The sequence below is a fragment of the Haematobia irritans genome, chromosome 3 (genome assembly GCF_050003625.1).
Source record: "Haematobia irritans isolate KBUSLIRL chromosome 3, ASM5000362v1, whole genome shotgun sequence".
Lineage (NCBI taxonomy): Eukaryota > Metazoa > Arthropoda > Insecta > Diptera > Muscidae > Haematobia > Haematobia irritans.
In genome coordinates, this window is record NC_134399.1 from 107,925,654 (window position 1) to 107,951,699 (window position 26,046).

Below are 26,046 nucleotides of genomic sequence, written 5' to 3' on the forward strand. Positions count from 1 at the left end.
CCAAATCGCGAAGATAAACAAAATACGACGGCCAAAGCGCGATCCCGGAGGCTGTATACGACGATGCTGACGAAGTTTGACTGCGTGGTAATGGACGACGAAACCTACGTCAAAGCCGACTACAAGCAGCTTCCGGGACAGGAGTTTTATACGGCAATAGGAAGGGGAAAGGTAGCAAATATTTTCAAGCACATAAAACTGTCAAAGTTCGCAAAGAAATATCTGGTTTGGCAAGCCATCTGTACCTGTGGCTTGAAAAGCAGCATTTTCATAGCTTCCGGGACTGTCAACCAAGAAATTTACGTGAAAGAGTGTTTGAATAAACGTCTGCTGCCTTTCCTGAAGAAACACGGTTGTTCCGTACTGTTTTAGCCGGATTTGGCATCTTGCCATTACGGTAAAAAGGCCATGGAGTGGTACGCCGCCAACAACGTGCAGGTGGTTCCCAAGGACAAGAACCCTCCCAATACGCCAGAGCTCCGCCCAATTGAGAAATACTGGGCTATTGTCAAGCGGAACCTAAAGAAGACCAAAAAACTGCTAAGGACGAGCAGCAGTTCAAGGCAAACTAGCTTTCTGCGGCGAAGAAAGTGGACAAGGTGGCTGTACAAAATCTGATGGCAGGTGGCGTGAGGCCCGGCAATTCGGATTTGGAAAAGCGAAAGCCTAACTGAATATTTTTCCTGAATTTTATACTAATTGAACTTGAAAAAGAAATTTAATTTGATTTTTTAAATAAACGATTTCACCGATTTACACGCGTTTTCCCTTGACCAAATTTTGACCGTATCACCCTTTATATATCGAAATATTGGTCTCGTGCCTACGGTTGCCACAGTTGGTAGAATTCTACTAAAAATTATAGATTTTTTACTGTATGGTAGAATTCTTGGCGTTTTGGTAGGTTAAGCAAAATTTACCTCTCTTCCCAAGAAGTATATCAATTTTCTATAGAAATTTTTAAAAAATTTTCAATAGAAATATAATTTTGATGAAATATAGGAAAAAAAATGAAATTTTGAAAATAAAATGGAAATTTTGAAAAATATTGAAATTAAATTTTGACAAAATTTTCTATAGAAATAAAATTTTGACAAAGTTTTCTATAGAAATAAAATTTTGACAAAATTTTCTATATAAATAAAATTTTGACAAAATTTTCTATAGAAATAAAATTTTGACAAAATTTTCTGTAGAAATAAAATTTTTGCAAAATTTTCGATAGAATAAAAATTTTGAAAAAAAAAAATTCTATAGAAATAAAATTTTGACAAAATTTTCTATAGAAATAAAATTTTAAACAAATTTTCTATTGAAATAAAATTTTGACAACTAATTTCTATAGAAATAAAATTTTGAAAAAATTTTCTATAGAAATAAAATTTTGACAAACAATTTCTATAGAAATAAAATTTTAAACAAATTTTCTATTGAAATAAAATTTTGACAACTAATTTCTATAGAAATAAAATTTTGACAAAATTTTTTATAGAAATAAAATTTTGCCAAAATTTTGTATACAAATTAAATTATGACAAAATTTTATATAGAAATAAAATTTTCTATAGAAATAAAATGTTGGCTAAATTTTCTATAGAAATAAAATGTTGGCTAAATTTTCTATAGAAATAAAATGTTGACAAAATTTCCTATAAAAATAATTTTTTAACAAAATTTTCTATAGAAATAAAATGTTGAAAAAATTTTCTATGGAAAGAAATACAAAAAATCTGAGTCGATCTATCGATGTGCGTCCGTCTGTCCGTCCATATAAACCGATTCCCACATTTGCCTATATGGACTAACAGACAATGTACAAGACAATGTTGAGAAAGTTTAATATACCTTGCTATCGGTAACTGTTACCACAACCCAAGTATTTCGATTGTGGGTGACAGTCTTTAGTATAACTTTTAACACCATCACCACTACTGTGGTACAGGGTATAATAAGTTTGTGCATTTGTATGTAACGCCAAGAAGGAGTAATCATAGACCAACCTTTTAGTATACGGATCGGCTTAGAATTAAATTCTGAGTCGATTTAGCGATGTCCGTCTGTCTGTCTGTCCGTCTGTCTGTCCGTCTGTCTGTCTGTCTGTTGATGTATTTTTGTGTGCAAAATACAGCTCGCAGTTTTAGTCCGATTGTCCTAAAATTTGGTACAGGGTCCTGTTTCGGCTCAAAGACGATCCCTATTGATTTTGGAAAAAATCGGTTCAGATTTAGATATAGCTGCCATATATATTTTTCACCGATCTGGTCATAATTGGCGTGTATATCAACCGATCTTCCTCAAATTCCGTACATCCGAATATCTTATGAGTCTCGAAAAACTTGCAAAATATCAGCCAAATCGGTTCAGATTTAGATATAGCTCCCATATATAGCTTTCGCCCGATTTACACTCATTTGCCCACAGAGGCCAATTTTTTGCTCCGATTTAGTTGAAATTTTGCATAGGGAGTAGAATTAGCGTTGTAACTATGCGTGCCAAATTTGCTTGAAATCGGTTCAGATTTGGATATATCTCCCATATAAAGCTTTCGCCCGATTTACACTCATATGACCACAGAGGCCAATTTTTAACTCCGATTTAGTTGAAATTTTGCACAGGGAGTAGAATTAGCATTGTAGCTATGCGTGCCAAATTTGGTTGAAATCGGTTCAGATTTAGATATAGCTCCCATATATATGTTTTTCTGATTTCGACAAAAATGGTCAAAATACCAACATTTTCCTTGTAAAATCGCCACTGCTTAGTCGAAAAGTTGTAAAAATGACTGTAATTTTCCTAAACTTCTAATACATATATATCGAGCGATAAATCATAAATAAACTTTTTCGAAGTTTCCTTAAAATTGCTTCAGATTTAAACGTTTCCCATATTTTTTTACTAACATTGTGTTCCACCCTAGTGCATTAGCCGACTTAAATTTTGAGTCTATAGATTTTGTAGAAGTCTATCAAATTCTTCCAGATCGAGTGATATTTAAATGTATGTATTTGGGACAAACCTTTATATATAGCCCCCAACACATTTGACGGATGTGATATGGTATCGAAAATTTAGATCTACAAAGTGGTGCAGGGTATAATATAGTCGGCCCCGCCCGACTTTAGACTTTCCTTACTGTTTTTTTTATGTACTTTGCCCTGTTATTCTCTTATTTTAGTGTTTCTAAAAACAATTATTCTGGAGGCCTGCCACAAAAAGCTTTGAATCTTAGAATATACGGAAATCGATATATCGATGTGTTACAAACGGAATGGCTCATTTTGGGTTAGTGCAAGGTGTCATACATTAAATTTTTCATGCTATTAAAAGACTTGGAAATGTGATCATAGTTTTCTCTTAATAACCATATAATGATCGCTATGAACAGTTTTTTGCTTCATGTGTGAAAATTTAAGAATAATGCATTGTATTCTACTGCAATCATTTTCCATGGACACATACCAAACAGCAAAGTAAACTTTCAAGTTAAAACTCAAAAAAAAAAAAATAATAAAAAATATACGCCTTTGCTGGTTTGGTCGAAGGCACAAAATCCAAATTCTCTTCGTATCGGCCATGAATGAATAGAGGAGTTGCACCAGCATTCTTTGTTTAACTTTAACTATGATCATAAAATTCCTCTTGACCTTTTGTTTCACTTATTTACGAAAAAAGGGGGCCTTCCAACGGTTGTTAAGACCCAAGAAATTAAAAAAAAAACGAATTCTTCAAGCATCTGTTGTGAGATATTTTCATCCATATAAATTGTGCCCATGCCTCAAAATCTTTGCCTATTATTGTGAAAAATTTCTTTTGCATTTCTTGTGATAAATTCGAAAGTTAGATCATAAGTACAACAATGGCTAGCCAGAGTTTATTTTATTTGACTTATAAGTCTATTTAGTGGTTAGTTAAACGCTATTGGAAATGTCAATTAGTAGATTCATAATAGGCAATAATGGTACTCATTAAGAATTTTTCTTAGGCTTATTATAGTTTTGATTTTGTCTATTCAAATGACTTTGATCAGATGAAGGTCGTTGAATATGTATAAAAAAAAAACAAGTAAGGAAAGTCTAAAGTCGGGCAGGGCCGACTATATTATTCCCTGCACCACTTTGTAGATCTAAATTTTCGATACCATATCACATCCTTCAAATGTGTTGGCTGCTATATATGAAGGTTTGTCCCAAATACATACATTTAAATATCACTCGATTTGGACAGAATTTGATAGACTTTTACAAAATCTATAGACTTAAAATTTAAGTTGGCTAATGCACTAGGGTGGAACACAATTTTAGTAACAAAATATGGGAAACATTTAAATCTGAAGCAATTTTAAGGAAACTTCGCAAAGGTTTATTTATGATTTATCGCTCGATATATATGTAATAGAAGTTTAGGAAAATTAGAGTCATTTTTACAACTTTTCGACTAAGCAGTGGCGATTTAACAAAGAAAATGTTGGTATTTTGACCATTTTTGTCGAAATCAGAAAAACATAAATATGGGGGCTATATCTAAATCTGAACCGATTTCAATCAAATTTGGCACACATGACTATATTACTAATTGTACTCCTAGTGCAAAATTTCAACCAAATTGGGCCAAAACTCTGGCTTCTGGGGCCATATAAGTCCATATCGGGCGAAAAATATATATGGAAGCTATATCTAAATCTGAACCGATTTCAATCAAATTTGGCACACATGACTATACTACCAATTGTACTCCTTGTGCAAAATTTCAAGTTAATCGGGATAAAACTCTGGCTTCTGGGTCCATATAAGTGCATATCGGGCGAAAGATATATATGGGAGCTATATCTAAATCTGAATCGATTTCATCCAAATTTGGCACGCATAGCTACAATGCTAAATCTACTCCCTGTGTAAAATTTTAACCAAATTGGGCCAAAACTCTGGCATTTAGCCATATTAGTCCATATCGGGCGAAAGATGGGAGCTATATCTAAATCTGAACCGATTTCAATCAGATTTTGCACACTTGACTATACTACTAATTTTACTCCTAGTGAAAAATTTCAACCAAATTCCGCCAAAAATCTGGCTTCTGGGTCCATATTAGTGCATATCGGGCGAAAGATATATATGGGAGCTATATCTAAATCTGAACCGATTTCTTCCAAAATCAATAGGGTTCTATTCTGACCCAAATTAGGAACATGTGCCAAATTTGAAGGCGATTGGACTTAAATTGCGACCTAGACTTTGATCACAAAAATGTGTTCACAGACAGACGGACAGACGGACATGGTTATATCGACTCAGGGACCCACCTTGAGCATTATTGCCAAAGACACCATGTGTCTATCTCGTCTCCTTCTGGGTGTTACAAACATATGCACTAACTTATAATACCCTGTTCCAGAGTGTGGCGCAGGGTATAAAAATTCAATAAATTCGAATGTGATAACTTTCCTTTTTCTAGAAAAAAATTCTTTAGATTCCAAAAGTGTTTTTGCTACCAAAACTAGTCCACAAATCGTAGTTATTATAAGTTTTGTTAGTTGAGTACGCCTTACACTGGCAAAAGTCATAATTTTTACATGATTTGTTTGTAACTTTGTACTTGAAAGTTTTAAGATCCATTATTTCATATGGCGAAGAAATCATATATAAGTCCATATTGGATGTAACATTTATCTGACGGATCGTTCAATTACGTGCATCCAAATTCAATAATAACAGCATTGCCTACTTTAGATATTGACCAATGTATACAGACCATATCGGGACCACTTTAAGGTATAACTCCCATATAAACCGAGACGAGATTTGACTTGCAGAGCGTCTTGGAGGAGCAAATTTCTAATTTCTCATTGTAATTTGGTACGAGGTGTTAGTATATACTCCCAAACATATTCTGCTTGAAGCATAATACATAGAAAAAAATTCACGAACATTTTTCCAATTAAAATTTTAATTGAGTTTTAAAAAATATTCAATTAAAAATTTTATCGATTCAAAATTTTTTGTAATTGAAAAAAAAATCAATCACGAAAATTAATAGTTTCAATTAATTTTTTTAATTGTATCAACTAATTGTTTAATTGACCTTCAATTAATTTTTTTAATTGATACTAACATTTCTGTGATTGAAAACATTTCAATTAAAAAATTAAGTGGATCAATTAATTTCGTGATTGAATCAGAAAAAAAATTTTGTGTGTACACAGAAAAAACTTTCACCAAAATAATTGCAATTAAGTATTTAATTGAATTTTTCAAAACTATTCAATTAAAAATTTACTTGATTCAATCAATATTTTAATTAAAACAAAAATCAATCACAAGAATTATTTATTTTAATTAATTTTTAAATTGGTTCAATTAATCTGTTAATTGACCTTGGTAATTGATACAAACATTTCTGTCCAAATTTTCACTGAACTAAAACAAAGTTTACCGTTTATAGAAATTGTCGATGATTTTTTTTTCTTCGGTTATATCAATAATAATTACAAATGAATGCATTGATTAAAATTTATTAGCTATTTATTCATTTTCAATAACCACTTTTATTTTTCCGTTTATAATTAAGTTGTTTTTTTTTTTCTTAATAATTTCCAATGATTTCCGTGATAATTATACCAAAGCATGCAACGACATAATTTTTTATGCCTGCAGACATTTAATAGTGTTTTTAACACTTGTCATTTATTTTGGTATATGTTTAGTGATTTAATAGAATGTACAGTTTTATCAACGTAATATTAGGGTGTTTCTGAAAGAAATACTTACGACTGTGTTTGGCAAAAGATCACTTTACATTTTCCCATATAGAATAGATAGTCAATATACCATACACATTTAGTATAATTTGTAATTATAATAATGATTTTAATAAAAAAAACTAAATAAATAAAATATATCCCCTTTTCGAACATAGGTAGCCTGCAGAAGAAAGCAAATCTAAATTTTAACAGAACTGATTACAACAGACGAATTCGTCTTAGAACTCTGCTACGATCCAGAATGATATTTCAAACGGAATCATAAGCTTATTATACCAGTGTTGCCAGACGGAGGGGAAATTCTCTACATGTAGGTTTTTTCACAATGTAGGGACTTTTCCACTCAACACAATTTTTAATAATGGTGGCTCTAGAGGAGGAAATTAGAAGCCGGCAAGGCTTGATCTCTAACAATGTACGGTACCTACGGTTACCACCCGTGCCAAAAAAAAAAAAAAAAAAAAATTACCAAAATTTTAAGAAAATCTTACCAACTCTAACTCTACTACAAATATTTTTATAGAAAATTTTGTCAAAATTTTATTTCTATAGAAAATTTTGTCAATTTTTTATTTCTATAGAAAATTCTGTAAATTTTTTATTTCTATAGAAAATTCTGTCAAAATTTCATGTTTGTCAAAATTATATTTCTATAGAACATTTTGTCAAAATTTTATTTGCATAGAAAATTTTATTTCTATATATTATTTATTTCTATAGAAAGTTTTGTCAAAATTTTGTTTCTATAGAAAATTTTCTCAAAATTTTATTTCTATAGAAAATTTTGTCAAAATTTTATTTCTATAGAAAATTTTGTCAAAATGTTATTTCTATAGAAAATTTTTGTCAAAATTTTATTTCTATAGAAAATATAGTTAACATTTTTGCCATACAAATTTTTCTAAAAATTTTATTTCTATAGAAAATTTTCTCAAAATTTAATTCTATAGAAAATGTTGTCAAAATATTATTTCTATTTTGACAAAATTTTATTTCTATAGAACATGTTTTCAAAATTTTATTTATATAGAAAATTTTGTCAAAATTTTATTTCTATAGAAAATGTCGTCAAACTTTTATTTCTATAGAAATTTTTTTCAAAATATTATTTCTATAGAAAATTTTGTCAAAATTTTATTTCCATAAAAAAAATTGTCAAAATTTTATTTCTATAGAAAATTTTTGTCAAAATTTTATTTCTATAGAAAATATAGTCAAAATTTTTTCCATAGAAAATTTTCTAAAAACTTTATTTCTATAGAAAATTTTCTCAAAATTTAATTCTATAGAAAATTTTGTCAAAATTTTATTTCCATAAAAAATTTTGTCAAAATTTTATTTCTATAGCCAATTTTGTCAAAATTTTATTTCTATAGAAAATTTTTTCAAAATTTTATTTCTATAGAAATTGTTTATCAAAATTTTATTTCTATAGAAAATTTGTTTAAAATTTTATTTCTATAGAAAATTTTGCCAAAATTGTATTTCTGTAGAAAATTTTATCAAAATTTTATTTCAATAGAAAATTTTGTCAAAATTTTATTTATATAGAAAATTTTGTCAAAATTTTATTTATATAGAAAATTTTGTCAAAATTTTATTTATATAGAAAATTTTGTCCAAATTTTATTTATATAGAAAATTTTGTCAAAATTGTATTGCTATAGAAAATTTTGTCAAAATTTTATTTCCATAAAAAATTTTGTCAAAATTTTATTTCTATAGCCAATTTTGTCAAAATTTTATTTCCATAGAAAATTTTGTCAAAATTTTATTTCTATAGAAAATTTTGTCAAAATTTTATTTCTATAGAAAATTTTCTAAAAATTTTATTTCTATAGACAATTTTGTCAAAATTTTATTTCTATAGAAAATTTTGTCAAAATTTTATTTCTATAGAAAATTTTGTCAAAATTTTATTTCTATAGAAAATTTTGTCAAAATTTTATTGCTATAGAAAATTTTGTCAAAATTTTATTTATATAGAAAATTTTGTCAAAATTGTAGTGCTATAGAAAATTTTGTCAAAATTTTATTTCTATAGAAAATTTTGTCAAAATTTTATTTCTATAGCCAATTTTGTCAAAATTTTATTTCCATAGAAAATTTTGTCAAAAATTTATATCTATAGAAAATTTTGTCAAAATTTTATTCCTATAGAAAATTTTGTCAAAATTGTATTGCTATAGAAAATTTTGTCAAAATTGTATTGCTATAGAAAATTTTGTCAAAAATTTATTTCTATAGAAAATTTTGTCAAAATTTTATTTCCATAGCCAATTTTGTCAAAAATTTATTTCCATAGAAAATTTTGTCAACATTTTATTTCTATAGAAAATTTTGTCAAAATTTTATTTATATAGAAAATTTTGTCAAAATTTTATTTATATAGAAAATTTTGTCAAAATTGTATTGCTATAGAAAATTTTGTCAAAATTTTATTTCCATAGAAAATTTTGTCAAAATTTTATTTCTATAGCCAATTTTGTCAAAATTTTATTTCCATAGAAAATTTTGTCAAAATTTTATTTCTATAGAAAATTTTGTCAAAATTTTATTTCTATAGAAAATTTTCTAAAAATTTTATTTCTATAGACAATTTTGTCAAAATTTTATTTCTATAGAAAATTTTGTCAAAATTTTATTTCTATAGAAAATTTCGTCAAAATTTTATTTCTATAGAAAATTTTGTCAAAATTTTATTGCTATAGAAAATTTTGTCAAAATTTTATTTATATAGAAAATTTTGTCAAAATTTTATTTATATAGAAAATTTTGTCAAAATTTTATTTATATAGAAAATTTTGTCAAAATTGTATTGCTATAGAAAATTTTGTCAAAATTTTATTTCTATAGAAAATTTTGTCAAAATTTTATTTCTATAGCCAATTTTGTCAAAATTTTATTTCCATAGAAAATTTTGTCAAAAATTTATATCTATAGAAAATTTTGTCAAAATTTTATTTCTATAGAAAATTTTGTCAAAATTGTATTGCTATAGAAAATTTTGTCAAAATTGTATTGCTATAGAAAATTTTGTCAAAAATTTATTTCTATAGAAAATTTTGTCAAGATTTTATTTCCATAGCCAATTTTGTCAAAATTTTATTTCCATAGAAAATTTTGTCAACATTTTATTTCTATAGAAAATTTTGTCAAAATTTTATTTCTATAGAAAATTTTGTCAAAATTTTATTTCTATAGAAAATTTTCTAAAAATTTTATTTCTATAGAAAATTTTGTCAAAATTTTATTTCTATAGAAAATTTTGTCAAAATTTTATTTCTATAGAAAATTTTGTCAAAAATTTATTTCTATAGAAAATTTTGTCAAAATTTTATTTCTATAGAAAATTTTCTTAAAATTTTATTTCTATAGAAAGTTTTATCAAAATTTTATTTCTATAGCAAATATAGTAAAAAAAAATTCTATAGAAAATTTTATTTCTATAATCAATTTTGTCAAAATTTTATTTCTATAGAAAATTTTGTCAAAATTTTATTTCTATAGAAAATTTTGTCAAAATTTTATTTCCATAGAAAATTTTGTTAACATTTTATTTCTATAGAAAACTTTGTTAAAATTTTATTTCTATAGCCAATTTTGTCAAAATTTTATTTCTAAAGAAAATTTTGTCAAAATTTTATATCTATAGAAAATTTTTTAAAAATTTTATTTCTATAGAAAATTTTCTCTAAATTTTATTTCTATGGAATTTTTTCTCAAAATGTTATTTTTATAGAAATTTTTGTCAAAATTTTATTTCTATAGCCAATTTTGTCAAAGTTATATTTCTATAGAAAATTTTTTCAACATCTAATATCTATAGAAAATTTTGTCAAAATTTTATTTCTATAGAAAATATAGTCAAAATTTTCTCAAAATTTTATTTCAATACAAAATTTTCTTAAAATTTTATTTCTATAGAAAATTTCGTCAAAATATTATTTCTATAGCAAATATAGTCAAAATTTTATTTCTATAGAAAATATAATAAATTTTCTCAAATATTTATTTCTATAGAAAATGTTGTCAAAATTTTATTTCCTTAGAAATTATAGTCAAAATTTTATTTCTATAGAACAATTTCTCAAAATTTTTGTTCTATAGAAAATTTTCTCAAAATTTTATTTCTATAGAAAATTTTGTCAAAATTTTATTACTATATAAAATTTTGTCAAAATTTTATTTCTATTTAATTTTTTCTGAATATTTTATTTCTATGGAATTTTTTTTAAATGTAATTTCTATGGAAAAATTTCTCAAAAAACAAACTTTTCCAAAATTTTTATTGTCCTTGTAGGGGAAACCGAACATTTTCCCTGGCAACACTAAGAGCCAAACACATCCTATAGAGCCAAGTTATTAAATTACCGACTATTTTTTGCATTGGGTTCTCTACTATGGCCCTGCCCGCAATGCAATTACAATTGCTTCAAGAATATTCCACATTTTGCACAAATTTACATTCAGTCCTCAAAATTAATATATGTTAATATATTTTTGTTAAGTCAAATACTTGCTTATTGGCCTTAACTAATTTTATTATGTTTAAATTTGTCGCGTCAAAACAACACAATTTTTCCAATCCAAAAGATTGTTGTTTGTCAACTAAGTTTTGTTCTGAAAAATATTAAATACATACTCTGTATACCACATATGCTTGTATTTGTTTTGGAGAAAAGTATTTTTTTGTTAATTACTAAAAAACAAATTCATACGATCACATTCTGTTATTTTCTCTTTACACAATAATGATTCGTAAATGGATTACAGTATGGAAAGGCTTAGACGAAAACACCAAGAAAATATGGCAAACTCATATGTAAGCTCACAATTAATAGACCCTGAAGTGAATATATTAGTTGATAATAAATTTGTGGTATATTTAAGATCAGAGTAAAAGCGAACGAAATGGTAAGGCAAAGACTCTTTTTAGTCGACGTCAAGCTGAATTAAAAGAAAAGTGATTTCCATTGATTGAAGAAAGAAAAACAAACTCAAATAGCAGATGTGATTAATGTAAAGCCGAGATTTTGCGGCAATATCATATAAAAATGTTTTTAAAAACTTGTTGACTGAGCAAGGAAGTTGATCACAGAAACACGTTCATTATTTAAGACCATCATTGTATTGGAATTTTTGTTGTGGCCATGTAATAGTGATGTGTAACATATTTCAAGTTTGGCTCTTAAATCTTTTGTTTTGTCAATACAAGATAATTGACCGCTTTGCAATTTTTATTTTTAATGTTTCTCTAGATAGTCAATTGTGCAGAAACCACTTGCATTGAACAATTAAAAGCGGTTTGGTACAAATCTTTTGTTTTGTTTTTCCTTTCTATTTAAGTGCTTTACTTATTTCTGTATATTTTTGCAGAAAGGTATTAATTAGAGGTGTTTCTTAACACAGATATGACCAATTTAATGTTAAACCAAAAACTAAAAACTAAACTAGGTTATGGATTTTTGGTGTTGTTGTGAACATGATGTAGTTTAAATCAAAACCAACCAATATTAAATGGTCATACTTATAGAGAGAAATAGAATAGGTGTTACCAAAATAATTTCTTTGAAATGCAAAAGCTATAATTTATGGATACAATAAAGCAATTCTACAGAATAAAATATGAGAAGAAGATGTTCACAATTTTAGTAAATTCAAAATTTGCACACAACATTTCTAATTTTTCTAAGGTTTAGTAAAATATGTTATTTAACATTTTCTAAAATTAACCTACATTTTTTTCATGGTGGGTATACTTTTAGATATAGTCCCATATATATATTTCGCCCGAAATGGACTTATATGGCCCCAGAATGCAGAGTTTTACACTAACTTAAAATTTTGCACAAGAAGAACAATTAGTACTATAGTCAAGTGTGCCAAATTTTATTGAAATCGTTTCAGATTTAGATATAGCTCCCATATATATCTTTCGCCCGATATGGTCTAATACGGTCCAAGAAGCCAGAGTTTTATCACAATTTGGTTGAAATTTTGCACTAGGAGTACAATTAGTAGTGTATTCAAGTATGCCAAATTTTATTGAAATCGGTTCAGATTTAGACCAATTTTTCCTCCGATTTAGTTGAAATTTTGCACAGAGAGTAGAATTAGAATTGTAGCTATGCGTGCCAAATTTGGTTGAAATCGGTTCAGACTTAGATATAGCTCTCATATATATACCAACATTTTCCTTGTAAAATCGCCACTGCTTAGTCGAAAAGTTGTAAAAATGACTCTAATTTTCCTAAACTTCTAATACATATATATCGAACGATAAATCATAAATAAACTTTTGCGAAGTTTCCTTAAAATTGCTTCAGATTTAAATGTTTCCCATATTTGTTTACTAACATTGTGTTCCACCCTAGTGCATTAGCCGACTTAAATTTTGACTATAGATTTTGTAGAAGTCTATCAAATTCCGTCCAGATCGAGTGATATTTAAATGTATGTACTTAGGACAAACCTTTATATATAGCCCCCCAACACATTTGACGGATGTGATATGGTATCAAAAATTTAGATCTACAATGTGGTGCAGGGTATAATATAGTCGGCCCCGCCCGACTTTAGACTTTCCTTACATCTTTTTTTGGTTAAACATACAAATTAAATCATGATGGATTATTTATTTTGTGTTGTTGTAAGAAAATACATACTACACCCTCACAAAAAATCGCTTCTGTAACATATACTCCCAAACATATTTTGCTTCAAACATATACATTTTTGGGTATTGCCCAAACATTTATATGTTTGATCTCTACCAATATATAATATGTTTGAAACCATATTGGTCTAAAAAATATATGTTTGGGTAGTCTAAGTTCCAAACATTTTGTATTTTTGCATCCAAATTCAATAATGTTGTCTTCCAAAAAACAATATGTTATTATGTGACCATATAATATGTTTGGAAGCATTTTGCACCCAAAAATATTATATGCTTAAAAAAAATTCTCCCAAACAATATTGTGCTCAAAATTTTATTTATTTATTTATATATTTACAATCATAATGAATTATGAAAATAAACAGGTAATATAGGTGCTAACAACATAGGTTTTCGACCTGAATGCTCAAAATTTTGTTTCTGCCCAATTGTATATTCCCCGACATCTTTCTCATTTCCACGAGATTTTTTAGTTCTTAGCACCTTTTTCTGTAATACAAACATTGTAGAAGAAATTATTCAATTTTATGATTTTTTTATTTTAATTTTACCTTTTGCCGGACGGGGATTCGAACAGCGGACCACACAGTTTGTAAGGATCAAAGAAGTAGCTGATCAATTGCCCAAGGAAAAATAAAATGTTAATTTTGTAATAACAAGCAACAACCACCAACTTAATTCAATATCGCTCCCTGTTAAATAGCGCTCCAAGCTACTAAACACATATATGTTTATAGGCTATTTCTAAATTAATATATGTTTGCATCCAAGCATATTATATTTACAAACATTTTATGTCCCAAACATAATATGTTCTAACATATTAACATATATGTCCCAAACATGTTATGCTAGTTTATGAACATTATATGCTTGCACTCAAAAATATTGTGTTTAAAAATTTGTGTTCCAAACATATAATGTTTATAGCCAAACATATGAAAAACAGTCTTTTTCAACCGTGTAGTATCAGGTAAAAAAAGTAAACAGTTCTATTGGAAATATGAACTACCACGTTCGAAGATTGAACTTACATTTTTGAGGTTTCCACAATGCGTTTTTAAAACATGGAAAATGTATTGACCTGGCATACCGATTAACTACCATTTATATAATTACTTCTTATCTTAAAAGAAAAAATATTTGGCGCCATATCACGAGAATTTTACAGTGCAGTAGTCATTATGTCTATTTTTTGGAATCATACGAAAAAAAAGTTAAAACTGAAGCCAAATATTTTCTTCCCAATAAAATTAAACTAAATTTAGCATCAGCTTAACGACGGACAGTTTTTTTCTGTGCGGGAAGCTCTCAAAAGTCAAATTTGGAGATTGGACTAAATATAATTCTTTGTGGATTGTTAGTTCTTACATGATTGATACTAATTACAGGTACACATTTTGAAGCGGCTCCAGGAGTGTCCATATTTTGAATATGGGGAGCGGTTTATATGTGTAATTGGTGGAAGACGGATATTGGCATCACGTGCCAACTTTTATGTGGATGTGATGAAAGCTGCTCTGTCAGGAGGTCAATATGGACAGATATATATGGAAATCCTGTTTGTGCAAAGTTTCTTGACGGGCAGATAAGGTCAAATTTTTTTATCTACAGGAAATTCTGTCAAAATATAGAAATTTTTTGAGAAATTTCATTTCTATAGAAAATTTGGTTAAAATTTTATTTCTATAGAAAAATTTGCCAAAATTTTATTTCTATAGAAAATTTTGTCAAAATTTTATTTCTATAGAAAATTCTGTCAAAATTGTATTTCTATAGAAAATTCTGTCAAAATTATTATTTTTTGTCAAATTTTTACTTCTATAGAAAATTTTGTCAAAATTTTATTTCTATAGAAAATTTTGTCAAAAAAATTTTTTATAGAAAATTTTGTCAAAATTTTTATTTCTATAGAAAATTTTGTCAAAATTTTATTTCTATAGAAAATTTTGTCAAAATTTTATTTCTATGGAAAATTTTGTCAAAATTTTATTTCTATAGAAAATTTTGTCAAAATTTTATTTCTATAGAAAATTTTGTCAAAATTTTATTTCTATAGAAAATTTTGTAAAAATTTTATTTCTATAGAAATCTTTGTCAAAATTTCATGTCTGTAGAATAATGTGTCAAAATGTTATTTCTATAGAAAATTTTATTTCTATAGAAAATTTAGTCAAATTTTATTTCTACAGAAAATGTTGTCAAAATTTTATTTCTATAGAAAAGTTTGTCAAAATGTTATTTCTATAGAATATTTTGTCAAAATTTTATTTCTATAGAAAATTTTGTCAAAATTTGATTTCCATAGCAAAATTTTGTCAAAATTTAATTTCTATAGAAAATTTTGTCAAAATTTTATTTCTATAGAACATTTTGTCAAAATTTTATTCCTATAGAACATTTTGTCAAAATTGTTTTCAATAGAAAGCTTTGTCAAAATTTTATTTCTATAGAAAATATAGTCAAAATTTGATTTCCATAGAAAATTTTGTCAAAATTTTATTTCTATAGAAAATTTTGTCAAAATTTTATTTCTAAAGAAAACTTTGTCAAAATTTCATTTCTATAGAAATTTTCTATAGAAACAAAATGTTGACAAAATTTTATATAGAACTAAAATTTTGCAAAATTTTGTTTCTATAGAAAATTTTGTCAACATTTTATTTCTATACAAAAGTTTGTCAAAATTTTATTTATTTACAAAAATAAATTTATAAAATATAATTAAAAGGCACCGGATAACACAGATCATTTGTGTCTGTTGTATAGTTAAATTATTGGTTTAAATTTTATTTATGTACATAATATGAACAATCTTTAATTGATAATGATATTAATATGGTTTTAGAATATATAAAAGAAAAAACTTAGATGTTTGAGATTCCATGAATTCTAATGGATTTTCGGGATCATTACTTTTAAAGAGCAGTCAAGGATGCTCTTAATAGGTTTATTTATTCTGGATGATGGACAATCGGAAAGAATATGTTTCACAGAGAGGTAATCGTCACAAAAGCTACATTTGGCGGGTTCAGTTTGATCATAACAGTGTTGTGTATTGAAAAGCGCTTTATTCACCCTAAGGCGAGCAAGAAATATGCATTCCGATCTACTAAGGCGAGAGTTGTAGTTAGATCTATTTATAGTAGGGTCTATCAAGCTAAGAAATACACTGCAGGCGCACCAATTCCTAGTGTTAATGAAGGTCTTTTTGGACAAAAAAGGTGTTGTTATAACCTTGTGGAAACAAGGTGGAGTTACAATTCGATTCGAATTCAAGGATCTCTTTGCAATCTCATCCGCGTACTCATTACCGCTTATATTGATGTGGGAAGGTATCCATATTATTACAATGTTAGATCGAGAGGCGTGGAAAATTAAGTGGTCGAAAACTTGAGCCTTGTTGGATTGAATGGCTCTTAACACACTAAGGCTGTCGGTACAGATTAGTGTTCTGCCGATTTGCTCTGGAGCATAGCTACAGCAGATGCAATGGCAGCTAACTCAGCAGAGAATATGCCCACTTTGTCCGGTAGTCTACATTCCTTTATAATGCAGAAGTGCTGATCAGATGTCCATATGACTGAAACCCCAGTACGAATTCCATCAAAGGAACCGTCTGTATATAATACAGAAAATTTTGTCAATTTTTTTTTCCATAGAAAATTTTCTCAAAATTTAATTCTATAGAATATTTTTTCAAAATTGTATTTCTATAGAAAATTTTGTCTAAATTTTATATCCATTGAAAATTTTGTCAAAATTTGATTTCTATAGAAAATTTTGTCAAAATTTTATTTCTATAGAAAATTTTGTTTCTATAGAAAATTTTATCAAAATTTTATTTCTATAGAAAATTTTGTCAAAATTTTATATCTATAGAACATTTTGTCAAAATTTTATTTCCATAGAAAATTTTTTCAAAATTTTATTTCTTAGGTTTTGCTTATTTAATACTAGAACAAAAATCTTAATATGTTAGTTTTCTGTCTTGTTTCGCCATGTGATATTAAAGTACTTCATAGCCTGACAACAGCAACTTAAAATTCGAAATTCAATCTCGCCATCAAATATAAAAAAGTTTGAAAGACATCTCTCACTTTTTACTTGTTAAAAATAATTTTTTCAAATTGAGTTACCATAGTATTTTTATTCTGATATAATTGTCATTCAAAAATTTTTATTTCAAGAAACGGTTGTGAAATGAAATATAAAATATTTTTTTATTCTGGATTCTTCAATTGGTGACCTCGACAAGCCCGAGGACAATCTTTGCATCCAATGGTAAGCAAATATGGCACTCGTATTTTAAAGACATAAAATCTTTGTGCTTACGACAACATTTTTTCAGTGTAGTTTCCGAAAATTTGTTTATCCCTTAGTTTTGATGTACTTCCCATTTTATGCCTTCATACAAATTATTCGCTAAACTACTTTCTTACATAAATGAATTGCATGTCTCCATCCTTTTTTATTTATGCCAATAAAAACCCGTTGGTGTATAATAAAATAAATAAAAAAACTTTGCATATGATTCAATCTATGAAGTAATATATCGTATGTGTCTTAAGTCTTTCAATTATGGCAGATATTTATGGGTAGTCTATGTTTGTGTCTTAAGTCTTTTAATTTTAGAAGGAAGAAATTTTGAATTACCTTGGAAATCTATTAAAAATTATATCCTTTTAGTATGGTAACGATAATAAATCAACTTTTTGTTTTTTTTTTGTAACTTGTTTAATATTTAAGGAAATTTTCTTTAATATTTTTATTTTGCAAAAATATTTTAAATTTTGTTTTATTACTTATTTCGAATGTTCCGTCGTTTACGGTAAATTTATTTAAATATTTCTATTTTAGATGATTTAAAAAAAAATTATTTCATTTCCTTTTTTAACACAAAACAATAAAAACACTCTATATTTGAATACACAAAATGCCAGAATTGGTTGGCACAACTTTTCTCAAAGGAATTGAATAAAATTTGTTTAGTTTTCTCAGTATGAGGACACAAATCACTGGTTGTATCATAGGCAGGTGTAACAGGTTACCGGTTGGATAGTTGAAAATTCACAATTACGTATTACACTAAAAAAATGCCACAAACACGTTTCTGCACTAAATTTCTTTCCTTTCATTGAACACAAGGCCAATTGTTTTGATTTGCTCGCCATAAAAGATAATCCGCACCATACAATTTCGTATTCCTTTTATCGATTGTCGTTGGGAAATATTTATTAAAGATTTTTGCCGCAAATTTAAAATTTTAGGAAATTCATAAAACGCTAAACGGGAGATATTCGTATTGAAGACCAATGGTCAGGAGACAAAACTGGCGGTAAAATAATTTCGTACACGATTGGGAAACTGTCTAAGCCATGTCTTCATTAAGCGACGGCTTGCAACATGAAGAGCCTCAAGAGCGTCTTATCACGACGGTTACGTATAGAGTTGTGATTTCAATGGTGAATACACCATCTCTTGGCCACAGTTACTTTTGTGTGGCGTCTTTCTTTCCATGGCTTTCTTTGCTAGTAGTTGTTGTTTGGTTGAGCCCACTAAACTGCTGACAGATGTTTAACTTGAAAAGCTTTTTCTTGCAATAAAAGTGGAATTTCAGTCTCATGGTGTTTGCCACTTATGTTTGTTTACTTATGTTTTTTTGTTTTGTATTTTGGATGCAATTTTTTTGTATTTGTTTACCCTGAAACCATTAACCAGAGAAATGACTTTGAGAAAAATTTCTTTAAGAGAATTATTTCTCTTATCCAGATTTTTTTATTTCAATTTCTCCAACATACTACTTTAAATGTCAAGAGTCATTGTTATATCTTTAGCCATTTTTTGGTACATTCTTTTGCTGCTTTTTAGAATTTCTCTTGGTAATGAGTTGGTTAAGAGGTTTTTGTTTGTAAATTGAAATGATATGGTATCATGTGCGGGCAGCACGTATGTTAATTGTATTTAAACTAATTAAACAATGTTTTACTTTTCATGTTAATAACCACATCATTTTGATGAGTAATTGTAAAATAAACATTTTAATTGGAGTGTATCCGTATGGTCATATTTAAATGTAGTCATTTGAAGAATGAATTATTTTTACTTAAAGAAATTCTTGGATAGTAAATTACGAGGGCAGTTGATATTATATGATTGTCTTGTATTTGTTGTCCATTTAGTTAGAGCGCTATAGGACCTTTAACCTGTCTTTAGGACGTGGGATTTAGCGATGAAGATGGGTTGTGCCCAGAGTAATCATATAGTGAGTTGAGCAAGTGCCACGTGAACAGGGGTTTAGTTTCATGTGCCCATTTATTAAATATGGGGAATAATGGTACACAGAAAAAAATTTCACGAAAAATTTTCCAATTAAAATTTTAATTGAGGTTTAAAAAATAATCAATTAAACATTTAATTGAATCAACAATTGTTTTAAAAATTGAACTTCAATTAATTTTTTAATTGATACTATCATTTCTGTGATTGAAGACATTTCAATTAAAAATTAATTGGATCAATTAATTTCGTGATTGAATCAGAAATTTTTTTTTGTGTGTAGTAATACTGTCATCACTTCTTTATAAGTAGAAGTTGAGTTGGGTGCACTTTCCAGATATTTGCTGGGCCACGATCCTTGCAAGTGTAATGAAACAAAAAAAAAAAAAAACACGTATATACTGCAGTAAGTACGGCCAGGCCGAATCTTATGTACCCTCCACCATGGATTGCGTAGAAACTTGTACGAAAGACTGTCATGCACAATCGAATTACTTGGGTTGTGATATCTTAAAACTTCTTAACATCGTTTTCTAAAATGTGAGTTAGTCCATACGTGGTATATATGTATTCGACAAAAAAGATATGTATAGGCAAGGCTATGGCTATGGGAGCCACCGTGGTGCAATGGTTAGCATGCCCGCCTTGCATACCCAAGGTCGTGGGTTCGATTCCTGCTTCGACCGAACACCAAAAAGTTTTTCAGTGGTGGATTATCCCAGCTCAGTAATGCTGGTGACATTTCTGATGGTTTCAAAGCTTCTCTAAGTGGTGGAATGTGGAACGCCGTTCGGACTCGGCTATAAAAAGGAGGTCCCTTGTCATTGAGCTTAACATGGAATCGGGCAGCACACAGTGATAAGAGAGAAGTTCACCAATGTGGTATCACAATGGACTGAATAGTATAAGTGAGCCTGATACATCGGGCTGCCACCTAACCTAACCTAACCTAAGGCTATGGTCACACTAGGCAAATATTTGACCAAAATGAGTGTCAAACATTTTTCCAGAACCATTTTCCAAATATCTGAGTACAGGCTTTCTTAAAATACTCCTACCACGATATTATATATCCAATATGAGCTTAAAATATTAGCTGGTTTGGCTGTGGCGATGGATTCTTTTTTTGATTTCTGTCAAATATTTGCCCAGTGTGACCATAGCATAAGTCTACAACTAATTACGACTCGATATGGACTTTTACACGGTATGTAGAGAGCCAGAATTGAAATATGGGGGTCGCTTATATGGGGGCTATATACAATTATGAACTTGATATGGACCAATTTTTGTATGATTGAGGGCTATATATAACTATATATTTATCTGAGGGCTATATATAACTATAGACCGATATGGACCTAGTTTTTAACCGCCATAGACTAGCACAATGTACCAAAATTCAACTGACTCGGATGAAATTTGCTCCTCCAAGAGGCTCCAAAACCAAATCTCGGGATCGGTTTATATGGGGGCTATATATGATTATGGACTGATATGGACCACTTTTGGCATGGTTGTTAAATATCATATACTACCACCACGTACCAAATTTCAACCAGATCGGATGAATTTTGCTTCTCCAAAAGGCACCGGAGGTCAAATCTCTGGATCGGTTTATATGGGGGCTATATATAATTATGGACTGATATGAACCAATTCCTGCATGGCTATTGGATACCATATACTAACATCACGTACCAAATTTCAACCAAATCGGATGAATTTTGCTCTTCCAATGGGCTCTGGAGTTCAAATCTGGGGATCGGTTTATATGGGGGCTATATATAATTATGTACCGATTTCGACCAATTTTTGCATGGGTGTGTGAGGCCATATATTAACACCACGTACCAAATTTCAACTGAATCAGATGAATTTTGGTCTTCCAAGAGGCTCCGGAGTTCAAATCTGGTGATCGCTTTATATGGGGGCTATATATAATTATGGACCGATGTGGACCAATTTTTGGACGGTCATTGGGGACCATATACTAACACCATTTACCAAATTTCAGCCGGATCGGATGAAATTTGCTTCTCTTAGAGGATCCTCAAGCCAAATTAGGGGGTCCGTTTATATGGGGGCTATACGTAAAAGTGGACCGATATGGCCCATTTGCAATACCATCCGACCTACATCAATAACAACGACTTGTGCCAAGTTTCAAGTCGATAGCTTGTTTCGTTCGGAAGTTAGCGTGATTTCAACAGACGGACGGACGGACATGCTCAGATCGACTCAGAATTTCACCACAACCCAGAATATATATACTTTATGGGGTCATAGAGCAATATTTCGATGTGTTACAAACGGAATGACAAAGTTAATATACCCCCATCCTATGGTGTAGGGTATAATAAATTATTTTTATACTCACCACCATAGAATGTTGACGGGGGTATAATAAGTTTGGCATTCCGTTTGTAGCACATCGAAAGATCGATTTCTGACTATATAAAGTATATATATTCTTGATCAGGGATAAATTCTAAGACGATATAGCCATGTCAATCTGTCCGTCTGTCTGTCTGTCTGTTGTAATCACACTACAGTCTTCACTAATAAAGCAATCGTGCTGAAATTTCGCACAAACTCGTGTTTTGTCTGCAGGCAGATCAAGTTCGAAGATGGGCTATATCGGTCCAAGTTGTGATATAGTACCCATATAAACCGATCTCCCGATTTGGGGTCTTGGGCTTATAACAACCTCAGTTTCTATCCAATTTGCCTGAAATTGGAAATCTAGAGGCATTTTATGACCACAAAGAGGTGTGCCAAAAATGGTGAGTATCGGTCCATGTTTTGGTATAGCCCCCATATAGACCGATCTCCCGATTTTACTTCTTGGGCTTTTAGAAACCATAGTTTTTATCAAATTTGCATGAAGTTTTAAATCCAGAAGTATTTTAGGAACATAAAGAGGTGTGCTGAAAATGGTGAATATCGGTCCATGTGCACTGATAATGAAAATTGCTTGAAACAGAATTATAGTTTCCAGATTTTACTAAATCTACAGACGTTAGATTTTAAATCAAGGCGTTATTTAATTTTCATTTCATTTTCTTGCACACTTGCACACGATGTTTATGATTCCTCTAAAATTCAATCAAATATGGTTCTTATAAATCCAGAATCTGATCTAGTCTTCATAGGCAAAATCTTTGAATTTATCTTCGGGAATTGTACTGGTTGAACTGATCTGCTTGCCATCAAATCCCCCTGAAATTTTCATAGGAAACTATAATATTTGATTCATGGTGGTGGGTATTTAAAATTCGGCTTACTGCTTTATATACTTGTTGATACAACCCTCGTATTTACAATGTGGTATAGTAAAATTATGCAAATTTTCTTGTCATATCTTTGATTTTAAAAGTGAAAATATAAGAAGTGTGTTACTGTTACGGATCATATACACTTCGACCTTAATATCATGAAATAGTAAATACAATTAAATAAAATAACATACTTGATTAAAACTGAAATCTTGGAAGCATTTGTATAAAAATTCTGCTAATGCATTTCGCCATCTCCAAAATTTATAAAAATAAAATATAAAATTGTCTACTAGCGATATATTGATGACTCTAACCCAGCAAAAACAAGTAAGGAAAGTATAAAGTCGGGCGGGGCCGACTATATTATTCCCTGCACCACTTTGTAGATCTAAATTTTCGATACCATATCACATCCGTTAAATGTGTTGGGTGCTATATATAAAGGTTTGTCCCAAATACACACATTTAAATATCACTCGATTTGGACAGAATTTGATAGACTTTTACAAAATCTATAGACTCAAAATTTAAGTCGGCTAATGCACTAGGGTGGAACACAATTTTAGTAAAAAACAAGTAAGGAAAGTCTAAAGTCGGGCGGGGCCGACTATATTATACCCTGCACCACTCTGTAGATCAAAATTTTCCATACCATATCACATCCGTCAAATGTGTTGGGTGCTAGATATAAAGGTTTGGCCCAAGCACATACATTCGATCTGGACAGAATTTGATAGACTTCTACAAAATCTATAGACTCGAAATTTAAGTCGGCTAATGCACTAGGGTGGAACACAATGTTAGTAAAAAAATATAGGAAACATTTAAATCTGAAGCAATTTTAAGGAAACTTCGCTAAAGTTTATTTATGATTTATCGCTCGATATATATGTAGTAGAAGTTTAGGAAAATTAGAGTCATTTTTACAACTTTTCGACTAAGCAGTGGCGATTTAGTAAGGAAAATGTTGGTATTTTGACTATTTTTGTCGAAATCAGAAAAACATATATATGGGAGCTATATCTAAATCTGAACCGATTTCAATCAAATTTGACACACTTGACTGTAGTACTAATTGTTCTTCTTGTGCAAAATTTTAAGCAAATTAGGATAAAAATCTGGCTTCTGGGTCCATATAAGTGCATATCGGGCGAAAGATATATATGGGAGCTATATCTAAATCTGAATCGATTTCGACGAAATTTGGCACGCATAGCTACAATGCTAAATCCACTCCCTGTGCAAAATTTCAACCAAATTGGGCCAAAATTCTGGCTTTTAGGACCATATTAGTCCTTATCGGGCGAAAGATATATATGGGAGCTATATCTAAATCTGAACCGATTTCAATCAAATTTTGCACACTTGACTATACTACTAATTGTACTCCTAGTGCAAAATTTCAACCAAATTCGGCCAAAAATCTGGCTTATGAGGCCATGCAAGTCCATATCGGGCGAAAGATATATATGGGAGCTATATCTAAATCTGAACCGATTTCAATCAAATTTTGCACACTTGACTATACGACTAAGTGATATGTTTGTACAAAATTTCAAGCAAATCGGTATAAAACTCTGGCTGCTGGGTCCATATTAGTGCATATCGGGCGAAAGATATATATGGGTGCTATATCTAAATCTGAACCGATTTCTTCCAAAATCATTAGGGTTCTATTCTGACCCAAATTAGGAACATGTGCCAAATTTGATGGCGATTGGACTTAAATTGCGACCTAGACTTTGATCACAAAAATGTGTTCACAGACAGACGGACGGACGGACGGACAGACGGACATGGTTATATCCACTCAGGGACCCACCCTGAGCATTATTGCCAAAGACACCATGTGTCTATCTCGTCTCCTTCTGGGTGTTACAAACATATGCCCTAACTTATAATACCCTGTTCCACAGTGTGGCACAGGGTATAAAAACTACCCAAGTGCAAACATTTCGATTATATCGATGACAGTTATCGATTACAGGTAGATAAAAGAAATATAGGAAAATTTCCTATATTCTAACAAGTGTGTTTCCTTAAGTTTTGAAAGGATTGAATATTTCTTAGTACGAATGAACTAAAATATTTTTCTATGCTAAGTGTTATTCGTATGTATGATAAGCTTTCTATAATAAAGGAATTCAGTGTTATCGTTTTATAAGAAATTTTACTAAATTTGAGGAAACTTGGTTTTAGTTCGTGTTTTGTTTATTTTTACGAGTGCTTTGTTATCAATGAATACAATTTTCTTGTTCAGTAGTACATTTTTAGACTCCGCGAAGAAAACAGTATTAGTAAAATTCCATCAACTATTCCTAACTGCTTTCAGTTTAGGATTTTTTTTACTGAAACAAGTAAATTTTATTATTTCACACAAAAATTTACCTCAATGGAAATAAAATGGCTCAACTAAATTAATGGACATTTTTTCCTTTACTTTCGAAGGCACTTTTTTCTGGGCGTATTACTTTATTTTTTATTTATGTTTTACTTTAAACACTTTCCTCCTGAACGAAATTTTCCTTCGTTATAAACTGTTAATGATTGTCTCTAATTGTTTTTGTTTACTTTTAAAGAATATCTTTTTTATGGACAAAAGAGATTTTGTCTAAAATTTCGTTCCTGAGAAAAGAAATCTCCTATTTTACTGTAGATAGATTTAAAGTTGCGGTTTTATACAATTGTTAAATATTCCAAAAGCTCGACTCGACGGATCTTCTGAATATGATCTATAACTCGAAAACTGTGTTGACAATTTTTTTTATTTTGTTTTACCCCCAAGTTATAATTTTTAACCAAGTGTTAATAAATATCAATCCATAAACTTTCAATAATATTGATATATTTTTTGTTCGTTTTGAAGAATTGAAAAATAACTGATTGTTTATTATTTTTTTAGTGTGGCAACATTACTAGCAAATTCACATCTATACTGACTATCGATGACTAACCATCGATTCGCCGGTAAACAAAGCTAATGAATATACGAATATATGGTAACGCCTAAAAGTATGTTAATAAAATCAGGTAACTCTTAAAAAATA